Raw genomic sequence first — 24,694 nt, forward strand, 5'->3', positions numbered from 1 at the left:
AAGAAGAATGTTAGATAAATGTACATCAAAACTGACAAGAAGATCAGATGAAATTAATTACATCAAAATGAATGCTAATATTACAATGCAACTCAATTCTAGAATCTCCGACTCTTCCAGTTCTAACATGTGCAAAAATAAACTGGCACTAGGTAGCAGAGTTGTTAGTAAACTACTCAAAAAAATGATTATGAGAACATCAATTTTCTATACATTTAACTTGAGTGTATTTTTTATTTAGTATCCAGTGTACAAAGGTTGTAAAAATAAATTGGGAATTCATTGTCCTTGAGAGGAAATATAGCTTTGTAAGGGTGGGCTTTTTTGTGCTGAGTTGATAGCTAATCTACTGTATTTACTTTTCTGATAAATGCATTTGGGAACTTAAAAATAAATTTGATGAAATTTGGTTAGGCATGTAGAATTCTGTAAAATAATATATTTTATTCTAGATTATTGTGTTTAAAATTTGTGATTCTGTGAATGTGGGTTTATTCTAACTTCAATATAATATTATGCAAACACATTGGTAATTTTTTAATAATTAAAATTCATTTCAAAAAAGAAGTTTCTATAAAATAATTTAAAATATCAAAGAGAAATGACCTTCCACTTCATTAAGTCTAATTCAATTCTCAGATATCATTTTACTGAAAAACACACCAAAACAAACATACAACTTACAGCAATACACATGGGAATACAGCTGCTTTCTTGAGACCATGATTTCATTTCCTTTGGGTATATACCTTGAAATGGGATTGCTGGATCATATGGTAGTTCTATTTTTAATTTTTAATTTCTTCAGGAACCTCCATTCTATTTTCCACAATGGCTATACCAGTTTATATTCCCACCAACAGTGTACAACAGATCCTTTTTCTCCATATCCTCCACATCATTTATTTTCTCTTGACTTTTTGATAATAGACATCCTAACAGGTGTGAAATGATATCTCATTGTGGTTTTGATTTGCATTTCCCTGATGATTAATTGTGTTGAGTATCTTTCCATGTACTTGTTGGCCATTTATGTGTCTTTTTTAGAAAAATATCTATTTTGGTCCTTTCCCCATTTTTTAAATTGGGATGGTTTTTGTTTTGGTTATCGAGTCATTATATAGTGTGTTGTTTTATGGGTTTCTTGTATATTTTTGATATTAACTCCTTATCAGATATATGGTTTGCAAATATATTCTCCAATTACATAAGTTACCTTTTCATTTTTTTGATGGTTTCCTTTGCTGTACAGATGAAAAGTTTGAAGTGGTCCCACCTATTTGTTTTACTTTTTGTTTGTTTGTTTTACTTTTGTTGCCTTTGCTTTACATGTCAATTCCAAAAAGTTATTGCCAAGGCTAAAGTCAAGGAGCTTATGCCCAATGCTTTCTTCTGGGAGTTTTATGATTTCAGGTCTTATGTTCAAGTGTTTAATCCATTTTGAGTTGATTTTTGTATATGGGTGTAAGATAGGGGTCTAGTTTCATTTTTTTTATATGTAGATATCCAGATTTCCCAATATCATTTATTGAAGAGACTTTGTTTCCCCATTGTGTATTCTTGGTGCCTTTGTTGAAAATTAATTGACTATACACGTGGGTTTATTTCTTGGGTCTCTATTGTATTCCACTGATCTATGTGTCTGTTTTAATGTGAATACCATATTGTCTTGACTACTATAGCTTTGTAATCAAAAGGTATGATGCCTCCACTTTTGTGCTTTGGTTATTTAGGGTCTTTTCTAGTGTCTTTAAAAATTTAAGATTATTTGCCCTATTTCTGTGAATGATACCATTGGAATTTTGATAAAGATTACATTGAATCTGTAGATCTCTGGGTAGTATGACCATTATAACAATATTAATTATTTTAATCCATGAACACAAAATATCCTTTCATCTACTTGTGTCTTCTTTAATCCCTTTCATCATTGTCTTTTAGTTTACAGATCATTCACCTTCTTGGTTAAATTCATTCCTAAGTATTTTATTCTTTTTGATGCTATCATAAATTGTTTTCTTTATTTCCCTTTACAACAGTTTGTTGTTAGGGTTTAGAAACAAAACTGATTTTTGTATGTTGATTTTTTTAATACTGTAACTGTACAGAATTCATTAATTAGTTCTAACAGTTTTTTGGTAAAACTTTAGAGTTTTCTATATATAACATCATGTAATCTTCAAATAGAGGTAACTTCAATTTTTTTTTTTTCTTTCTGATTTGGACGGCTTTTATTTCTTTTTCTTGCTTAATTCCTCTGGCTAGAACTTCTAGTACAAATCTGAATAAAAGTAGTGAAAGTCGGCATCCTTGTTTTGTTTCTGATTTTAGAGGAAAAGCTTTAAGCTTTTCACTGTTGAGTATGATGGTAGCTGTAGGCTTATCATAGATAGCCTTTATTATATTTTAATACATTCAATCTATCCCTAACTTTTTAGAGCCTTGATCATGGCAGGATGTTAAATTTGTCAAATGATTTTTCTGCAACTATTGAGATAATCATATGATTTTTATACTTCATTTTGCTATTGTGACCTATCACATTTATTGTTTCACTGATGTTGAATCATCCTGTCATCCTAGCAATAAATCCTCCTTGATCATGGTGTATGGTCCTTTTAGTGTATTATTGAATTTGGTTTGCTAATATTTTGCTGAGAATTTTTTTCACTTATGTTCATCAGAGATATTGACCTGTAATTTCCTTTTTTTATAGTGCCCTTGTCTAACTTTGGTATCAAGGTAATGTTAGCCTCTGTAAATGCATTTGGAAGTCTGCCCTTCTTTTTTTTTTTTTTTTAAAGATTTTATTTATTTGACACAGAGAGAATGAGAGAGAGAGAGCACATGGGAGGGGGGGAGGGTCAGAGGGAGAAGCAGGCTCCCTGCCGAGCAGGGAGCCCGATGCGGGACTCGATCCAGGGACTCCAGGATCATGACCTGAGCCGAAGGCAGTCGCTTAACCAACTGAGCCACCCAGGCGCCCTGCCCTTCTTTTTGAGGGGAAGAATTTGAGAAGGATTAGTATTAATTATTTAAATATTTTATAGAATTCACCATTGAAACCATCCAGTCCTGGACTTTTCTTTTTTAGGAGGTTTTTGATTATTGATTCAGTCTCCTTACTAGTAATTGATCTGTGCACATTTTCTATTTCTTCATGATTTAGTCTTGGTGGGTTGTATGTTTCTACGAACTTATCTAATTTCTTTATCTGACCACTAGGTTATCTAATTTGATGATGTATAATTGTTCATAGTAATTTCTTATGTTCCTTTGTATTACTGTGTTATCAGTTGTAATGTCTCTTTCATTTCTAATTTTGAGTCTTTCTTCTCCTTTTTAAGTCTACTAAATCGTAGACTACTAAGGGTTTGTTCATTACACTTTCTTAGGAAACCTGCTGGGGCTCAGTCGGTTAAGCGATTGCCTTCAGCTCAGGTAATGATCCCACGGTCCTGGGATCGAGCCCCACATCGGGCTCCCTGCTCCGCGGGAAGCCTGCTTCTTCCTCTCCCACTCCCCCTGCTTGTGTTCCCTCTCTTACTATGTCTCTGTCAAATAAATAAATAAAATCTTAAAAAAAAAAAAAAAAAGAAACCTGCCTTTATTAGCTTTGATTTTTTTCCCCTATTGCTTTTCTAGTTTCTATTTCATTTATTTCTGCTCTGATACTTATTTCCTTCCTTCTACTAACTTTGGGCTTAGTTTGTTCTTTTTCTAGTTCCTTGATGTGTAAAGTGAGGTTATTACCTGAGCTCTTTCTTTTTTCTTAATGTAAGCATTTGTCACGATAAACTTCCCTCTTAGAATGCTTTCGCCGCATCCCTTACATTTTGGCATATTGTGTGGCCATTTTCAATTGTCTCAAGATTTTTTTTTTTTTTCCCCTTTTGATTTTTTCTTTGATGCTTCAGCTGTTCAGGAGCATGTTGTTTAATCTCCACATATTTGTGAATTTTCCACTTTTCCTCTTGTAACTGCTTTCTGGTGTCATTGTATGGTGGTCAGAAAAGATGTTTGATGTGATTTCAGTCTTAAATTTGTTAAGGCTTATTTATAACCTAATAGATGATCTGTCCTGGAAAATGTTCCATGTGCCTTTGAGAAGAATATGTATTCTGCTGCTATTGAATGGAATGTTCTGTATATTTTCATCTGTTAGGTCCATCTGGCCTAACACATAGGTCAAGTCTAGTGTTTCCTTATTGAGTTTTTGTGTGGATGATCTATCCATTATTAAAAGTGAGGTACTGAAGTCACTTAATGTTATGATTGCTTTATAGATATTTATATATATATATTATGGCTTTATATATATTTATACATACACATACTCCTGTTGGGCACATAAATATTTTCTGTTGCTATGTCCTCTTGATATACTGTAGGAAATCATTGCATAATGACCTCCTTTGTCTCTTATTACAGTTTTTGGCTTAACACCTATTTTGTCTAATACAAGTATACCTATCCCTGATTTCTGTTGGTTTCCATTTGCATGGAATATCTTTTCCCATTTCTTCATTTGCAGTCTATGTGTCCTTAAAGCTTAAGCGGGTCTCCCCCAGGCCACATATAATTATTGATAGGTACGGAATTGCCATCATCACTTTGTTAATTGTTTCCTAGCTGTTTTGTAGTATGCTTGCTCCTTTCTTCCTCTCTTGCTCTCTCTCTTTCTGAGTTTCTAGTGATAAACTTTGATTCCTTTTTTTTTAATCTTTGGTGTATTTATTATAAGTTTTTGTTTTGTAGTTACCATGAGGCTTACATAAAACATCTTATAGCTATAAAAATCTATTTTAAAGTGATAACAACTTAAGTTCTAATGAGTCCAAAATCTTTATTATTTTCACTCTTCCCCTAACGTTTCATTATTTTGATGCAATAATTTGTATCTTTTTTATTGTATCCATTAACAAATTATTGTAGTTATAGTCATTTTTAATACTTTTGTCATTTTACCTTTATACTGGAGTTATAATTGGTTTAGCTACCACCATTCCAATATTAGAGTATTCTGAATTTAACTACATATTCACCCTCATCGGGGAGCTTTATACTTTCATATGTTTTCTGTTACTAATTAGTGTCCTTTCATTTCAGTTTGAAGAATTTCCCTTAACGTTTCTTATATGGCCAATCTAGTGATGATGAATTCTTTCAAGGTTTGTTTGTCTGGAAAACTCTTTATCTCTTTCAACTCTGAAGGACAATTTTGCTGGGTAGAATTTTCTTGTTTGGCAGTTTTTTGTTTCAGTACTTTCATTATATCATCCCACTCCCTTCGGGCCTGCAAAGTGTCTGCCGAAAAAAAAATATTCCGATACTCCTAGCAATTTGTTTTTTCTCTTGCTACTTCTAAGAATCTTTCTTTGTCTTTAACTTTTGCCAATTTAATTATAGTGTCTCAGTGTGGATCTCCCAGAAGCTGAACACTTGGTTTTATTGTTGGAGTGAGCAGAGGGAGAATGCAAGGAAGTGCTGCCCACTGGCTCTTTTGGGCTCCTGGGAGGAATCTATTCAGCACCTCAGTTCAGGCTGATTAGATGCAGGACCCTTAGGCAGCAGCTAGGGAAGTGTGCAGTTAAACCTTTTCTGGGGAGAAACTGAGCCTGGATGTACAGCCATGGGAAATGCTCTTGCGCCTATTTAAAAACTTTTGTTGTTGTTGTTGTTGTTGTTGTTTGCTATATTCAGGTGGGACTCATGAATGCAAAGCCCCAGTGGCAATCAAACCTAGGTGATTTGGGAACCAATCCCTCAGGTGATAGCCTTAAAAGTTAGGGTACTATATGCATGGTCCAATCAGGGAGAAGCTGGGAGTTGGGTGTTCCTTCCCAATTTCAAGTCTCTTTGCCAAGAGTGGGGTTTTAGCAAGATTGCACTCCTACCCATTTCTTTGTGGGTATTTTCAGAGTTACCCTCCATGTAGAAATCACTGAACTACTTTCTGAATTTCTCTCAGAAAGGATTGATCCATATGTAGCTACATATTTGGTGTGTTTTGGGGAGAAGGGAAAGTCAGGGGCCTCCTATGTCACCATCGTGATCTTCTTAACGTTCTTAGAAGCTCTCTTATTTGATTGGGAGAATCAAATGGGTGTTCTTTGACGAACACTGTCATAAATATTTTAGAGGACCTTTGTTGTGTGTGTGTGTGTGTATGAGTGACTAAACTGTATTCTTAGATACCTTCAACATTTAGCAACACAAAATATACATTTATTCCTCATAGTTTCTGAGAACTTAACAAATGATTTTAAAATCACCCACTCAATTTTGCTTTTGTTTTACTGGTGGTGCCCTAAGTTTGATATTTGCCTAGAAACCATTTCTTAATTTTAACATCATTTGACATCTGTAGAGAACAAGATTTTTTTTAAATCATCAAGTCCTGATTATTTTATGTTTATGTTCCTTTCTTTAGTGTAATTCTCTCCTCTTGCATTTTATTATAAGCAATGAGAAGACATCAGATGACATCTTGAACATCAGCATCCTTGCTGGAAATTTTCTTAGCAAAATCATTCAGTTCTTAAGGTGCATTTTCTGTATAACTGTTGATGAATATGTTGCTGAATTTTTGCCACTACATAATAAGGATAACTCCTCCTTCAGTTTCAAAATAAACATTCCTCTCCTCCCTTTAATTACTCACTGGCAACCACCTCAAAGTTTAGATTTCTAGTAACAGTCTGTTGAAGGCAATTTACTCTTTTTCTAATGTACTTCTCTAATTCCTTTTAGCCCCTACAACTCCCTTGTTCCAAAGTCTCTCCCACAGTTTAGGTTTTTGTTATACCAGCACTCCAATTCCAGGTACTCTGTATTAGTTTTCTATTGCTGCATTGAGAATTGCCTTCAATATATTCTAATAGAAATTAATTAATTAAGTAATGGTATTATTAAAAAAAATAATTACCCTCAATATTTAGTGCCATGAAAAAAGAGATGTATTTCTTTATTATTTCTTTGAGTCAGAAATGCAAGTGTGGCTTATCTGGTGATTCTGACTCAGGTCTCTCACGAGATTACAGTAAAGATATTGGCCAGGTCTTTAATCTTCTGAAAGTGTGATGGGGATAATATAATCCACTTACAAGATGGCTCACTCAAATGGCTTTTGGTAAAAGCCTTCAATTCTTTATCACATGCGACTCTATAGAGCATGTCCTTAGGACATGGTCACTGGTTTTCCCCAGAGAAAATGATCCAAGACAGAGAAAGTGACTGAGGCAGTGGGCATATTGCTTTTTATGAGTTAATATTGGAAATGACATAAAAATCATTTATATCATATGCTACTGGTCACACAGGCCAATCAAGGTACAATGTGGAAACCCATATGAGGGTATGAACAGCATGAAGAAAGAATCATTAGAAGCTGGTTATCACACTAGATAATTTCATCTTTAGCTATACTTGTATGATAAATACACTCAAACTTATATCTCTCAGTATGGTTTCTCCCCTGACAGTATAAATTTTACATCCCATCATTTACTCTATAACTATGAATTGAATTGACATTAAATAGACAACTCAAACTTAACATGTCCAAAACTGATCTCATGAATACCCCTCCTCCTTTAAAGACCTCCTTCCAATCTTCCAATCTTTGGTCAAAACTTTAGAGTTAAATTTAATACATTTATTTTATACTTCACATCTAATCTAACACAAATGTGTTTCAAAACACTACTTCTGAAATGCATCCAGAATATGATTTCTCCTCACTATCTTCAAAGCTCCCACCCTTGTTCAAACCTCCCATATTGTTCTCCTGAACTATAGAAATAACTTTTTAACCAGTTTTAATATATGGATCCCTGTCAACCTGAGGACTGGTGGTTACACAATAGCTGGAATGATTCTTTGAAAGTAACTAATATCTTGTCACTCTTCTCCCCCAAACCTTGTGACAGCTTTCCATTTCACTCAAAATAAAATCTGGACCCATTAATTTGATTAAAGGCCTCACATGATGAACATTGTGGTACCCTGCCATCTTTACCCTCCAGCACTCTCAACCTCATTCATTTCATTCCAAACACAATGGCCTCAATCCTATTCCTCAAACACTCCAGGTCTACTTTCATCTCATGGTCTTCACCTGTCCAGTTTCCTGCACCTAGAAGCTTTATTTCCCCACCAAAGACATGATCTTTTTACTTCCTTGATCCTTGGCTCACATGTCAACTTATGAGTAGCTTATTATGGCACCACTATCCCAAATATAACCCATGCTCTTTTCAATTTCAAACTGAATTTCTAGCTTTTTTATCTTAATAACAATTATTACCACCTTAAATTTATGAAATAATATTTTTAAGAATAGAAGTTCATTCAAGACAGTACTTTGACTTTCATTCCTCACCACTTTATTGCTGTGTTCAGATACTACAAACAGTAAATCCTCAAAGAATATTTTTTGACTTATTGAATGTTGAACATGAAGCTCTTAAATTCTGCCAAATTAGATCATAGAAAAAATTTGATGAACTTTCTAATGATTTACTTATCTTCATAATATAGACACTTTCCAGATATAGTTATAAAATAATGTATAAATATTTGTATAAAAATAATGTATATGAAATGTATATCAATTTCTTTAGAACTCTATTTAGCTTTCAGTATTCCTGGAGAATATTTCAGGCTATATATGTCCTTTAGGCTGGATGGTTCCAAAACTAAATCCCAAATTCGCTCAGCCACACAAATGAAGGTGGTTGTTTTGTTTTCTTTTGCAGTTGCTGTTTTTTTTATTTTTGGCCTAAATTATCACAAGGAAGTAAGAAGAAAGGTTGGGAATATTATCTTTCAGAAGTACCTCCACATGGAAATATTAGACCAGAGAAATGGAGGTTTGTCCTAATATTCTTCAGCTCTCCTCCCCTGCCCCACACCATCTTAACACTGGGCTTAGCCAACAGGCCTCTGTTTGATCGAGGTGTGTCTTGTCCTTGTAGGGGAGAACAAGAGTATATCAGAATGTCCAGTTACTGCTCCTGATTTTATGAGGCAGCTGCATGAACAGTATCCTCTGTACTTCTAAGCTGCTGGTGTGCACTTTCACGTTCATGACCACAGAAAGTCATGAAGTGCCTTTGAATATGATATCAATATTTCCACTCCAAGATCTTGTAATACTCCAGGATAGTAATTTACTATTATTACTACTAATTATTATTATTATTATTATTATTATTATTATTCCATTTCCCATACTACATTGTCAAAAATAGCAATAGGAAGTTATACAATGAGGTAAAATCATATCAGGGCTATATTCCAATAATACTATAGCAGTAGTCTATAAATGCTCCAAACTTTAATATTAGTAATCCTTAAGATTATGAAATAACCATTGAAATATCAAAGTCAAAATATTCTATTTACTTGAGAATATGTGTTAACTGGTTCAATACTCAAACATCTAAATTGATGTCATAAGGAATTAAAACCCATAATTCACCTACACAATTGCTTATAATATCATACTTCCAAAGGCTATTACCCAAGAGTTCCATCAATAAGCCACATAGATGGGACCTGTGGTTGCAGCGGGAGAATTACAGTGGTTGCTGCCTATGAATGAATGTGTATATTTCATTATTAGATTATTGTGGCCACACATATATTTCATGCAGCCAATCCAGCTTTTATCAGGATGAAATGTTTTGTTCCACATCTAACTTACATGTTTTCTTTCTCAATTTGTTTTCAACATATATAATGCCAATATGCGTGTGTGTGTGCTCTGTGTGTGTGTGCACTGTATGTGTGTGTGTCGTACTTTCCATATATAATTGTTATGGGAACCATAAGCACTTTGGGAATCGAATCATTAACTTCCAGCTTTGTGAATTTGCTTTTTCTAGTCCAGGGGAGTCTAGTCTTCTATTGGTGACAACAGTAAAATGAAGTAAACATTCCCTTATAGGTTATCACAATGTCAAAGAATTAGAGATCCACAAATAACCTTCTTCCTTAATATGACTCTTTTTAGAGCCTGAAAATATTTTAAACTTAATTAAAGAAGCAGGTCAAATTGCAAGAATTCCGAAACAGATCATATTTATCATATTTAAAATCATTTATACATATCAAATGAAATTTCTATGGGTAACCCCACCTCAAAAGTTGTGGTACCTACTTGTACAATCTGCTTATCTCATTTACAAAAAAGACTAGACAGAATAATAATGCACCAGTTTCAGAAAACAAGGATATTCCTATCTGTATGGCTTCAATAAGTATGAGACATTAGCCTCATTCAGAAGTAGATTAATTCATTCAAAGAGCATTTACTAATTTTTATGAATAATTTACTCAGGCACCTTTTAAAGTCATTCATGACACAAGTTTGCCTCTCTTGTAATTTGCCAGATTAATATGTCTTAGGATTTTAAGCAAATATAACTTATTTCTATTAGTCAGAGATGACATAAAGTCATGCTATCTACTTACTTATGTGCAGACTAATGAGTTTTAGGTATTGAGTAAGTAATCAATACTGCATATTCAATTTGGCTCAGCCTTTTTGGTGAAAATGAAGTAATGCTGTTCAGATTATTTAGTTATTTTCCTTTCAAAAAGTCATTTTCTATAATCGAAAGGCTGTCCATGAGTGTGATTTTCACTTCTGTCTATGTGATTATCATCATGAATGATGTGGTAAAAGCTTTAGATTGAGCTATAACTGAGAGATAATGTTTTTCTTTTATTTTGCGATTGATAAATTGTATCTTGATTTTTTTTGAGGGGTGGTTAATGACCAGTGTGCTAGTATTCTAAAAATTTGGCCATGCCCTTCACTTTTTTAATCTATGAAATTAATATATTACTAATCATTTATAAATCAGCAAAGTAATCAATATTAGTTAATGCAATGTTAAAATTGACATTAATCACTTATTCAGAGCCAGACCCTTCCTATCCTATCTTAGAATTAAAATTGTAATGTAATCCCTTTTTAGTAAGCATATGAATATTTGCTTCTGTATCATTAGAATATTTATTTTACTTTGTTTCCAAATCAACTCAGGAAACAATGTCGACAAAAGCCAATGCCCCCAAAGCCACATGTGTTAAAATTACAAGGTGTTTTTAAAAAAAGCCTGGCTGGTCATGCAAATTAATTATATATGGAAGGTAAAGCACATTGCATATTCACCTGCCAGTAATTGCATAGAACTTGTTCAGAGTGCACTTGTTATTCATGTGCATTTTCCTGTGCAATTTCAAATAACTTCCCTGCTCACATTACCTTCGTATGTCAAAATTTATTGTAGGTGCAGCATATAGCCCCATTGTGGAAATTAGAAAAAAATATACTTAGAATTCTGGAGACAGGTCTTTTTTTTCCTGACACTGTCAGAATACCTCTTTTGTGCTTTTCATTCACTTCCAAGCTCATGAAGTGTAGAACTAGTGGTGCAGGGAAGCTTGAGTCTTCATTTAAAGACCCACAGATGCATTGAATCAAGATCATTAAAGTGACTGGTCTGGTTTGTATAAAGTAGTGTGTCTTCCCAGCATTTATCAGAATCATTGTGTCAGAGAAGACACTAAAAAATATTGGTTAAATAAAATTTAGTTTTAAAATAATCAAAACAGAAGAGGAGGAATAGCATACATATATTTCTAAGAGAAATGTTTTGGATTGGGAGAGTAAATCTTCGAATGTTTAAAGGATTAATAGAGCAAAGTTAAAGAGTATGTCTTTATAGATATAGGAAGTATAACTAGGACTAATGAAAGGAAGCTACAGAGAGACAAATTTTAGACCAATATTAACAAGAATTATTTACTTTTATTGCCATAAACTAGATGAACTGTTATGTTTCCTGATAATCAGAAATGAAAAAAAAAAAAAATGTTAAGTGGCAAGGTAGCCATCACTTATAAATTTTGTCAATGTGGTTCTTGAATTGGTGGAGGTTAGAAGAGATTATGAAACAGATCCAACTTATTTTCCAGACTCTATGATTCCACATGGTTCATAAAGCAAAATTAGTAGAACCTAATCTTTAAAGTAAGATGCATCATAAGATCCTTGTAACTAGTGTGAAGCAGTGATGTCAAAGAGAACTTAGATTATGGAGTTTCGCTCTCTGAATTTCAAAATGAGCTCTACCACCTACTAAGTTTCATATTGGACAAATAATTTAATATTTTTATGTCTCCATTTTCCCCACAAAAATTAAATAGGGCTGGGGCGCCTGGGTGGCTCAGTCGTTAGGCGTCTGCCTTCGGCTCAGGTCATGATCCCAGGGTCCTGGGTTCTAGCCCTGCATCGGGCTCCCTGCTCCGTGGGAGCCTGCTTCTCCCTCTCCCACTCCCCCTGCTGGTGTTCCCTCTCTCACTGTGTCTCTCTCTGTCAAACAAAAAAAAAAAAAAAAAAAAAAATTAAATAGGGCTTACCATTTTTGTGAGAATTAAATGCGGTGATCTTTGTAAAATATTTAACACATACTAAACAGAAAATCAATGTTAATAATTATTAACATTAAATTCTGACTAATATTGGGCGCCTGGGTGGCTCAGATGGTTAAGCATCTGCCTTCGGCTCAGGTCGTGATCTCAGGGTCCTGGGATCGAGTCCCGCATCGGGCTCCCTGCTTGGTGGGGAGCCTGCTTCTCCCTCTCCCTCTCTCTCTCTCTCTCTCTGTCTCTCATGAATAAATAAATAAAATCTTAAAAAAAAAAAAAATTCTGACTAATATTTATTTGTCTCATGTCATCTTCAAATACCAGTTTTGGAGTTACAATTTTCAACTGAGCTCTCTCTATTAAATATTCCACTAAGTTTATAATCTCTTTGTTCTCTTCATTGAGAAACTTCTTCAAAGACTGATCCGCAGTCCCTGTCTCTATTCCTTACCTCTCTCTTTCTAATATTTAAACTTTTAAATTTTCATTTAAGTATATTTCTATCCCCAAATTTTCATATGTTGAATTTTTATTTTTCTATTCAATTCTACCTATTTTCCAATTTTCTTTATAATTTATTCCTTTCCTGTGAATTGTTTAGAAGCACGTAATTAAGTGGTGGTTTCTAGATTTTTTGTTTTTATTGAGCTCTATTTTCAGTCTATTGTGGTTAAAAAAAAAAAAATACTCTGCACATTTTAATCCCATACAAATTTATCAAAATTTTCTTTATGGCCCAATATGTGATCTAAATTAGTAAAAATACAAAGCTTCAAAAAGAGAATGTGCATATTGTAGTCAGTAGTAATGTAGTATATTAACTATCAATATATTCAGGATAGCTGATAGTTGGCTCGTATCTCTTATGACTATTTTTTTTTTATCTAGTTGTTCTATCAATTGCTTATAGAAGGGCATTATATTCCCTAGTTATGCATGTGAAATTGTAATTAGTCCATGTATATTAGGCATTACATATTTATGTTTGTTATGGGTTCCTGATGAATTACTCATTTACTATTATAAAAATAGAACTCAGGAATAGCCAAAAGGAAGAATTGCATAGGATAAAGTATGTTGGAAGGGGCTTGGACCTTCCATGCCTCTCTGGGCATATCACCATCCCAGCACCTTGATGTGTTCACCAACCAGAAGCTCTCTCAACCCCTTTAGTTAGGGTTTTTTATGGAGGCTTTATTATGTAAGTATGAATGATTAAATCATGGGCCATTAGTGATTAACTCCATTTTCAGCCCCTCTCCTATCCCCAAAGATCAGGGAGTGGGGCTGAAAATCCCACCCCTTTATCCACAGGGTTGGTTCTTCTAGCAACCAGTCATCTTAAATCTACCCAGCAGTCCCAGGCAACAATCATCTCATTAGCATACAAAAAGATACTTATCACTTCACTTTCCAAGGGTTTAGGAACTGTGTGCCAGGAAAAAGGAAGAGAAGTCAAACATGTATTTCTTGTATCACAAAGGGCCTTTTGAAGACTCACTTACAATGCCAAATAGGTGATAATACCTTGCAGGGCTGTAGCAAGTTTCTCCAGGAGGTTCTAAATCACTGTCTGATATGTGGTGCTGTTTCTCTCATAGCCCAGATTCACAGGTTCAGGAATCAAGGGCTGGAAATAAGAGTAGCACCATTCACAATTATCCCTAGTGACCCACTGCCAAAAATTTTGCTTCCTGACCTTGCAACCTTATACTCTGTGGCTCTAAAGGTCTCAATTCCCAAAGGAAGAGAACTTCCACCAGGAGACACAGCAATTCCATTGAACTGGAAATTTAGACTGCCACCCAGCTACTTAAGGGTTCTTGTGCTTCTGAATCAGTCAAAGAAGGGAGTTAATGCGCTGGCAGGTAGAACTGATCCTGACTACCAGGGATACTACTCCACAATGGAGCTAAGGAAGAGTATGTCTAGAATACAGGAGATCTAAGGTATCTCTTTGCATTACCATGCTCTGTGATTGAAGTCAATGGAAACCTGCAACAACCCAATCCAGGCTGGACTATTAGTGGCTCAGAACTTCAGGAATGAAGGTTTGTGTCACACCACCAGATAAAGAATCATGAGCGGCTGAGGTGCTTTCTTAAAGGGAAGGGGATGCGGAATGGTATTGGAAAAGGAAAGTTATGATTACCAACTACAATTATGTTTCTGCAACAGGTTTGTTACAGAAACAAGGATTGTTAATTGTTGTGTTATTTCCTCCTTGTTATAAATATCCTTGTATATGTGTGTGTGTGTGGTGGGTGTGTGTGTGTGTGTGTGAGAGAGAGAGAGAGAGAGAGATTTCTTTTCCCTTTATTATGTAACATAAAATATATTGACTTTATAGCATAGTATTTAGGTTATGGGATATCAAGAAAAGTAAACATCATCCAAGGACTTTGCCTCCTCTTACAGGGAAGTGTTAATGCATTTTCATTTCTTTGCAGGATCATTGTATCATATCAGATGGAAGAATGGCCTTGTTATTGTTTTTTGGAGATTAGTATCATTAAAGAAGTGCATATGTGTATTAAATTGACAAGGGGTATACTTGTGATGGTTAGTTTTTTGTCAACTTTACTGGCCCACAGAGTGCTCAGATATTTGGTCAAACATTATTTTGGATGTCTCGGTGAGAGTTTTCTCTGATGAGACTAACTTTTTAAAAAATTAAAATATATATTAAAGAAAGAATAAAATAAACAGGTGATATTCAGGATACCATCAAGCTCTACAGTAAGGTGTTTAAATAGTTAAAGAATGAAACATCTATTTTGGAAAGACTGGTCCCAACAAGTGCAACTCTTAGATCAATGTAATGAGTTTGAATTGCTTTGTTCATTGGAACCCTTAGCAAAATGCCTGGCACTGCACAGTGCTCAACAAACATTGCTAATGTTGCCTCTTTTAAGAAAAAGAGAAAACAATGCTTCAAATTACCTTGGCAGCAGCTTTTAGTCTCCAAAGAGATTAGGATCGACTAAATTATCCTCCAAAACCTTCTCAACATTTAAATCAGTGGACTTTGAGAAAACCAGTGCTGTCCCTAATGTGGGTGGGCCTCATCCAATCAGTTGAAGGCTTGTGTAGCACAAAAAGATCAGTCTTACCAGAGCAACAGAAAATTCTCCAGCAGATTGCCTTCAGCTTTTTCTGATTATACAGCAAACTATTTAGTAAGGTGACAATATCCACATACACATGCCTGTATATAATATTGGTATTATCTAGAACTAAGATACTGTCTTATTTTTATATGTGTCATATATATGTACTTGGCAATGAACAATAAATATTATATATCAGTATTATTTCTTATCAAAGTAACTAATTTGCCACAAACATCTTGCTTATCTTAATACAAAAAATTTGTTTTTTCTTCCTAAAATGAGTCAGTATTTCATGCTTAAGAAGCAAATATAAATATCTTTGTTAACTGATCATTTACTAAAAAAAAAAAAATTACAATCCATTCTCAATAAGGAAAATAATGAATTTGATTCTTTGAGCAAGTTTTATTAATGAAATCATACTACTTTTCTTTTTATCATTATTCTATATTTACTTTATCTTTTCAGTTACCTTTTTAAAAATTCTTGCTGAAATTATAACAGTTATTCACTTTAAGATGATTTTCTCCCAATAGTAAAGTTTTCCACTTACGGTCTTTTCATGTGTTCTCTTGCTAAGTCTTTTTCAAAATATTTTTTTGTAGACATAATCTTTTGAAATTTTTATAGCTAATCAGTTACATGTTAATAATATAAGCAACTATAATAAAAGCTTGGCTAATCTCTTCTAATGTAGTAAAATAATATATGGTTGGGAATCAAGGCTATTTCAGGGTGGATTAATTCATTAGGTAAGCAAGCTAATATGTATTTGTAGTGACCTCTGGAACAGCATGGTATGCTCTCAAATCAAATGTTTAAGTGGATTTTGAATTAGTTGAAATAAATATCAAAGGAACTGTACATAAGATATCATCATAAATTAGAGTAACAGGGAATAAACATTTCAAGAAAACTTACAATTATGGAACACAAAATTTTGCCTAAGTCTTATTTGCCTGACCTTATAGGCAGCACTGACTTTGGAATTTTTTTAGGTCCTAGGTTTCTTTGGGCAATACAGAGGAAGATATAGCAAAACAGAAAAGGATGCAAAAGCACTACTCTATCCATTCTATGAACTTGGAAAAACCACCTAAAATATTTGAACCTCAGTTTCTTTATATGTAATATGAAAATAATCAGGCCTACACAGCAGACAGTTCTAAGGATTAGTGCAAATTCATACCTGCACCATGTCTGTAAACTTGGTTTATATTTAGCATGCGATTTCATACCATGTAGTGCAAATACAAGATACCAAATCTTCAAAAGAGAGTTAAGGTGTAACTAGAAACAATCAAACAAACAACAAACCATTCCACATTTCTCCAATACACATCTGACTACTTTGTTAGTTAATGAACAAGGGGATAATGTAAAATGGCCAATTAAATTTATTTTTATTTGAGTACTTCGCCTACATATGTTGTCTAAGATTCTGGAATATAGTGTAAATTCTTTTTTATAAATAGTCTTTCTTCAACTTGGAATAGTAAGACTTAAAAGAAAGGTGTTATCAGTAACTTTTGTTTTTTTGACACATCGAGGTTGGCAAACTTCAGTGAGTAAAACTAAGACCCACAAGCTAAGAGAAGAAAACAGAAGAGATGGTATACAATTTCAGTAATATCTGACATGTTGGTCCTGGTTTTATCTGAGACCAAAGTATATCACTGGGTTGTATTTATTTATTTATTTTACTCTTCTTTGCATCCTTTAAGTAATAAATGATTTTCTCCAAAACTATGAATGCTGAAAGTAAGCCAAAAAAAAAAAAAAGAAGGAAAATACATGATCCAATATAATTGCTCTGCTGAATGAATCAGAAATATACACATATACACGCACATTTATTTCCCTCTAATGAAAGCACAGGCATTTGGAAACATAATATAGACTTCTCATTTGGGAGTACACATGGAAGAGTAGATGTTGGATTATTCTCTGCTAAGTACAAACCATGCAAAATTCTGAGATATTAGTTAATCCTGTACAGTTTTTGTTTTTATTTTTGTTTCTCAATCATACCATGTGGAATCTAAAAAGCAAAGCAAATGAACAAACAAAGAAATAGACCCATGAATATAGAGAATAAACTGATGACTGCAAGAGGGGAGTGGTGTGGGAGGGATGGGCAAAATGGGTGAAGTGGAGTGGGAGGTACATGCTTCCAGTTATGGAATGAATAAGTCACAGGGATAAAAGATACAGAATAGGGAATACAGTCAATGGTATTGTAATACTATTGTATGGTGACAGATGATAGCTACACTTGTGAGCATAGAATAATGTATGGAGTTGTCGAATCACTATGTCATACACCTGAAACTAATGTAACATTGTGTGTCAACTATATTCAATTAAAAAAAAAATAAAAAAGAAGTTTCACATACACTGAAATTCAAACCACTCCATGTTTGGGGACAATTTCTCTTCTCGATGATATCTTTAGGACATAACACAATGTCTGACACATACTAATATTTCAACATATATTGACTGTATACATATTTAAACACATCAGATGTGGTAAGGAAAGGTGTCCATACATCAATAAAAAGGTAGTGTTTGAGAGACTGGATGGGGTTTGGAATTAGATTATATGGTCTTTGATTGTCCTTCCTATTCCCAGAGCATTTGAATAAATGCATCAGAATTGATGCCTTTCTCGGGTAACCTCAATGGTAGCAAATTTATGGTTGTCTCAGACCCTTCTGCATAAGTGGTTATAAAGGTATTAGAGGTCATTCTTTACCCTCTATGAGCCATCCTCAAAATATCAAGAATGTTGGTAATCCCCTTCCTTCATGACCAAGGAATCTAATGTATAACATCAAGTCTGAGAATAGCAATCAGAGAATCTCTGAGGAAAGCATTAAGTTCTAGTTAAAAGAATGGCTAGACATTTTAGTAAGCCACAGTTCATCAGTGATTAATTCACGCTGAGTGATGTTGGGCAAGCATTCCTTGTGGCACATGCCATGTGGAACTGATGCATGCTAACTTATTTTCTTATCTTAAATTCTAAAACTGTAACTATATTGTGCATTTTATGACTGTAAGCACTGCACACCTGTCACAGAGATGTGCAAGATTCCCCAGTACACCATCATAGTTCACTAATTAGGTAAAGCATGCCACATAAGTAAATATATTTTTTAAAGATTTTATTTATTTATTTGTCAGAGAGAGAGAGCACAAGCAGGGGCTGCGGCAGGCAGAGGGAGAGGGAGAAGCAGGCTCCCTGATGAGCTGGGAGCCAGATGCTAGATCCAGCATGCTGGGATCATGACCTGAGCCAAAGGCAGCCATTTAACTGACTGAGCCACATAGGCGCCCCACACATAAATAAATTTTAAATATGGAATTCAATCTCATTTAATTGTCTTATGCCAAACACCCAAGTGGAGAATATGCAAAATATCTATTACATGATCCCAACTTTCATTTATTAGTACATTGTTCATTTGAGGCATTCTTAAATTCTGGGCTAATTTTGAGACCTCGACCAAGTTCCTGAAATGTCCCCTTATTGATGAGTTTCAAATTGACCCAACTCTTATTCCCAGACCCATGTCTTTATTTTTCTTTTTCTTAATTCTTGTATCCCAACATTACCAAATACACATGCCTTTATTTAATACCCTCATTATCATCTCTTTTTTAAAATATAATCTTGTTAATCAATTAACTGAAAGACTACCTCTGAAATAAACATCACAGTTCTTAAATCTGTTTTGGAATATGGTGATATGCATTAAATTTAAAAATTTTGACCAAATGAACTTTGTTATGTATGAAAAAGTCATATTAATATAATGTGCAAGATTTTGGCTTTTCCTCTATGGCTTCATGCCAAAAATATTAAGGTAGAGTAAGCATGTTAATCACAAATAATGTCTTATGAAGGATTTTGATCTTCCTGATATATATTCTTTCTATAAAATTTTATTCAGCTCTCCAAAGAGATATAGACAATAAGTCTTAACATTTATATTTATTCTGTCAGAATACCTGAGGATTCTTTAGATGACTGGTCTTATTTTGACAGGTTCTTAAAATTTATCTTTTATGCACCCATTGGCCATCATCAAAATTTCATGAAATCCGAATGTCAGAGTTGGCTGTGGATTTACTTAAAGAATAAAGAAAAGTAATGTGAAGCTGAAGAATATATCAGCATGTGCTATGTCTGAAGAAGGTATGAATTGAAGAAAAAAATTCACCTGACCAAATGCATCTCTGAGCTCAACTCATTCTTGTTGAAAGGTTCAGGGTATTTTGAATCACACTGTGGTATATGCTTCACTAAAGTAGAGAGGTAGGATCTTTGTTGTGTTAAGTAGGATACTTATTCTGTCCAACTCTTCATCTTCTGCTAGAAAATCTGAATGCCTCTAGTTTATAGAGGAGCTTAAATAAGTAGACTTTCCTTTAGAAACAATCATTTAATTCAACGCCCGGCTGATGTTCATTACTTTTAGCAGCTGAGTCTGGAAAAAAAATAATTTTTGAAGAAAGGATAACAGTGGAGACTTTGGGAAATTTTTCCCACCAAAAATAGAAGGATTGGTACAATCATATTGGAAGCCCACCGGAATGCTTCCTGAAATATGTATCATGTTTCTCATGGATTAAATGCTATTCTCACTACTCTTTGTTATTAACCCTAAGAGACTTACTGATTGTTGCTGGAATAAAGAGGAAATGTGCACCTATGAAGAAAAAAGAGAGCTTTAAAGATGCAAAGTCAAGAGAGACTCTGAGCTTCACTTATGTTAATAAGATTTGTTTAGGAAAGCCCCAGTTTTATTGCCTGCAATCAAATGTAAATCTCAAAACAGTTTTACCTAAATTGATATATCTGCATATTATTGCTAAGAATTTTAGGTGCTTCAGGGGTGACTTACCTGGGATGCGCTAGGACTTACGGACTTAATGTCCAGGCTGTTCATTTTAACCCAAGTCAGTTGGGCAGAACCTGCAGGTGAGCAGGTATGGGGTAAATTCTACAACCACAAAATGGATGCCTCGTGAGACCTCGGGCATCATCTTCTCGGTAGCCATCTAGAACCTGTAGGGTTTCCTCTTTAGACTGGTTCAAGTGGCTGAGGTGGAGGATGAATTGCAAAAAAAAAAATTTTGTTATATTTGTTATATTTTTGTTATATTTAAGAGAATTATTTGAGAGAATTATTACAATCTCTATTTTTTAAACCTATGTACGTTTTTATTAATGTTATTTTCAAAAGGAAATCTCTATCATTACTGTAAAGTTAAATGCAAAGTCATTATCAGCTAATTAAGAAGTAGAAGTGTAAGCTAATGATAACTTTCAGCAGTGGGCACTCTTAAAAATTGAATAGATTGGTAGTCTACTGGTAGAACTAGTCTACCACTAAGTTCTATGTGGCCACAGCCATGACCAAAATAGACTTTTTTAGGCATCTTTTTTTTTTTTTTTTTTTTTTAAGGAAACAGCTCTTGGCTTGTTACTGGTAGCTGATAAAAATTAAATCTCTACCCATGGAACACTACATGACTATGAAACCTGAAGTGAGTAATATCTATTCCACCAAACCAAAAATTTAGAGGTGCTAAGTAGCCATTCATTGGTAGTGGGAAATGGAATCTGTGACAGGTTTGAGAGGTTTTGGAAAACACAAGTTCTTTCTTGAGGAGGTGGCCTCTGCTCAGGGCATATTGTCCTTATACTGTTGCCTCTCCCTCCATCTATACTTATTAATTCACAGGGACTCTTCTTTATAGATCAAAAGATAAAAGAAGAAAAAGTATTGATTTACTGCTGCTGCATTATTGCCCCAATTAGAAGTTGCTCAGAAAGACAGGAAATCTCCCTGTGGGCAAAACTTTAAATCTCAGGTTTTGCTTTGAATGGGTGTAGGAATGAGCAGAAGTAAAGATCTGAATATTTAATATCTAGGTTTATCAATCACCAGGAACTTTGAAAAAAGTAAGATTGGAAATGTGAAAATTAATAAAGAGAAACCTCACTAGAGTGGAGTCTAGAAGGGGGAGCTGTACCACCCAATTTCAGGTACAGGATGAATCATCAATTATAGACCCTCACAGAAGAATCATGAACAGGAAAAAATGATCAATTACAGGCCCCAACAGGAAAAGATATACATTGAATCTTCTGTAAAAAATCAACTACACCTGCAACTCACTCAGTGAAAAACTATAATGACCCTGAACTCTTGCTTCTCTCCAGTTGACTTTCATTCAAAACAACCCCTCCCAACATCTTTTTCCTTCTCCATAAAATAATGTTCCTCTCCTTTGTTTGTTGGATTTACCTACGGTTTTGCCATAGCTTGCATGTCACGGACTTCAATTCTGCTATTTCCAAATAAACCAACATTTGCTGGTAAAATAACTGACGGCTTTATTTTTAAGGTTAACAGAAGATTGCAAAAAGCAGAATCCTAGTCCCTCCTTAGGCAGCTGGACTCCCAACAGCCATTGGTTTGCAAGTCAGAGCTCCTGGTAGTTCGATAATACTTTTGTATCTCCATTTTAATTTGTATTAAGTTTCTTTTACTTAATGTCCCTTTCATTTTTGTTTTCCTGATGAAATGCTGACAAACATGTAGAAATAAAGATATTTCCACCAACAGAACAGAATGTTGTTTCTAGCTCCTCTCTCAGCTCTCTGAAAATAGCCCTCCTAAACACAGCCTTTGAGTCCAGGGCCCTTGCAGATTAGATCTTCTGCTTCTGTCATCCTGTGACGTCTGACAGCCAGGGAGCAGAGATGTTTCACCTGTTATGCCCAGAAGTAGTGGAGGTCCCTTTTCACATTCCAGTATTATTTACATGGGAAATACAGAGCTGTACCTAGGTATATAATTTACTTAGAGCTATTATCACAGTTCTGTTATGACAGATATGCATAGCTCAAATAGTACCTAACCTGTATTCCCCTGGTCATATATCACAAACACATTAAAACAAATTTTTATAACTCACAGAGATGCAATATGAATTTGAATATTAAAATGGTATAGTGAAAAATTGAAAAAAAAAAAAATGTGTGAACTTGAACTTTCTTGGAAGACCCAAAAATAGAATTTTATGTTGAGATAGAAAAATAACAGAGACATTACCTTCATCCAATCCCTGAAACAAATCAGGGAAAATAATGGGTAAGAAAGTAAGATTTGATGGACTTTTAGGTAAGACACTTAAGCTATATGTGATAGATTGTCCTATCCATTCAAGAGGGTTCTGATAAGCATAACATGAAAAAAAGAAGTTTTTAAAAAAGTAGCTATTTTACATTAGGAATATTAAGAAGTATCAATGGATATTTCTGGATCTCACAAAGTTCATAACCATATGCCTTAAAATACTAAGCTTAATGTAATATTGGTTATATATACACTGTTCTCCATTGTCCTCCACATGAGTCTTACCACCTCTTCTCACCCACCCCCACCCCATCTCCCACACACATACTGACTTGGCTTCCTTAGGCTCTCTTAGGTTAAATTTATGACTTAGGCTCTGATACTTAAATCTTATTTATTTATTTATTTAGGAACTTTACAGGAATCATTGACTCCAAATTCTGAGTTAATAAAGGATTCTGCATTTTTAAGACCCAACTCAATACATTCATGGTTGGCTTTTTCAGAAATCAGAGCCACATCCCACCCCATCTTCCCCCATTACTAAGCCATCCCCACTCTCACTCCCTTATCACCTACATGACTTCAGAAATGATTTCTTTGAAAGTGGCATCTGTATCTGACTCCTCTGTTGATCAAGAATAACCATTTTTCTGGGTCATTGTATAAAAGGAAGTTAAGCATGTATAACAGTAAGCTTTCTATTGTGACTAGGTACATTGAAAGTCTCTTTGGAAGCTGAAAAGCTGTCTGTTTTGAGACAAAAGGAAGCAATAAATTTACTTTTTTTTAAACCAGAGAAGAAAAATAATTCTTACCAAGATGGAAACTAATTGCTTTTACACTTGTATTACTATGACCAAATGACAGCAGAGATTTCAGGTTCACTGTTCACAGATGAAGGACAAATTCGTTACCTTCAGAAAAATAAAGCAAGATTGGAAGGTTATTTAACTGGTGAATTCAAGCAACTGAAATTGGCAGTCATAATTATTGACAAAATCTCATTATAATAAACATTAAAATCTTGTCTACAAGATTTTTGTTAGCATGGATTTTCAGTTTGTGGTTTATTTTGTTTTATAGCAAATTCTATGGCAATAGAATGAAATCATAACCTATACTAGAGAATGAACTATGTCCGTGTCCATAAAGCTCAGAATTCCATTATATCTACTTTTCATATGCCGAATCACACTATAAATTTAAAGAATATAATTTTGAAAAGAGTTTATTATAGTATATTAACATTTGTTGAACTCTGGTAAGATGCTTATTGTATAATCAAGTCAAAACTTTTCAGTTATTTTGAAAATGTGTTTCAATCATTCTGAATAATTTAACCTCTAAGAGTAATGGAGGCCAGTGAAACTCTGAAGAAACGATGATGCTGCTTAGTGAAGATGCTAGTTCTTCAGGGTTAGGCAAGCCATTCGTCAGTGAACAGAAAGGGCAGAGGTTATTTAAACCTTTAGTTTAGCAATAAGAAAGTAAAATTATTTACAGTGTTAATTTACTCACCCAGGTTATCTCTTTAGGGATTGGTAGTAAATCCTCAGTCAGCTACTCAAAGGAGTCAGTATTATTGTGTTGGAGACACCATTTACTTATTTATTAAGGTGGAACTTAAAAATAAAATACCCTCTTGCTGTAGAATTCTAATTTGTAACTTATAATCAAAGTCTTTTATCAAGGGTAGAACCACCCCAATCCCATTCAACTCTCTCCTATTTGCCAAAAAAAAAAAAAAAAAAAAAAAAGAAAGTGATGATAAAGGAAAATGGAATAAGAAACTAGTTTCTGCTGTCCATATTTACTGGAATAATATCAGAAAGTAGGAGTTGAAGATGAAGATCTTTCCTTTTAAAATAAATTGAGGTTGATGATGCTTCTGTATAAACTAGAATCAGCAGATTGGGACAGAATCCACAAATTGATTAAAAGCTCTACTTTTAGGCTCTTCCTGGTCTTTATATTAAA

This window comes from Halichoerus grypus, chromosome 3, assembly GCF_964656455.1.
Source record: "Halichoerus grypus chromosome 3, mHalGry1.hap1.1, whole genome shotgun sequence".
NCBI classification, from domain to species: Eukaryota; Metazoa; Chordata; class Mammalia; order Carnivora; family Phocidae; genus Halichoerus; species Halichoerus grypus.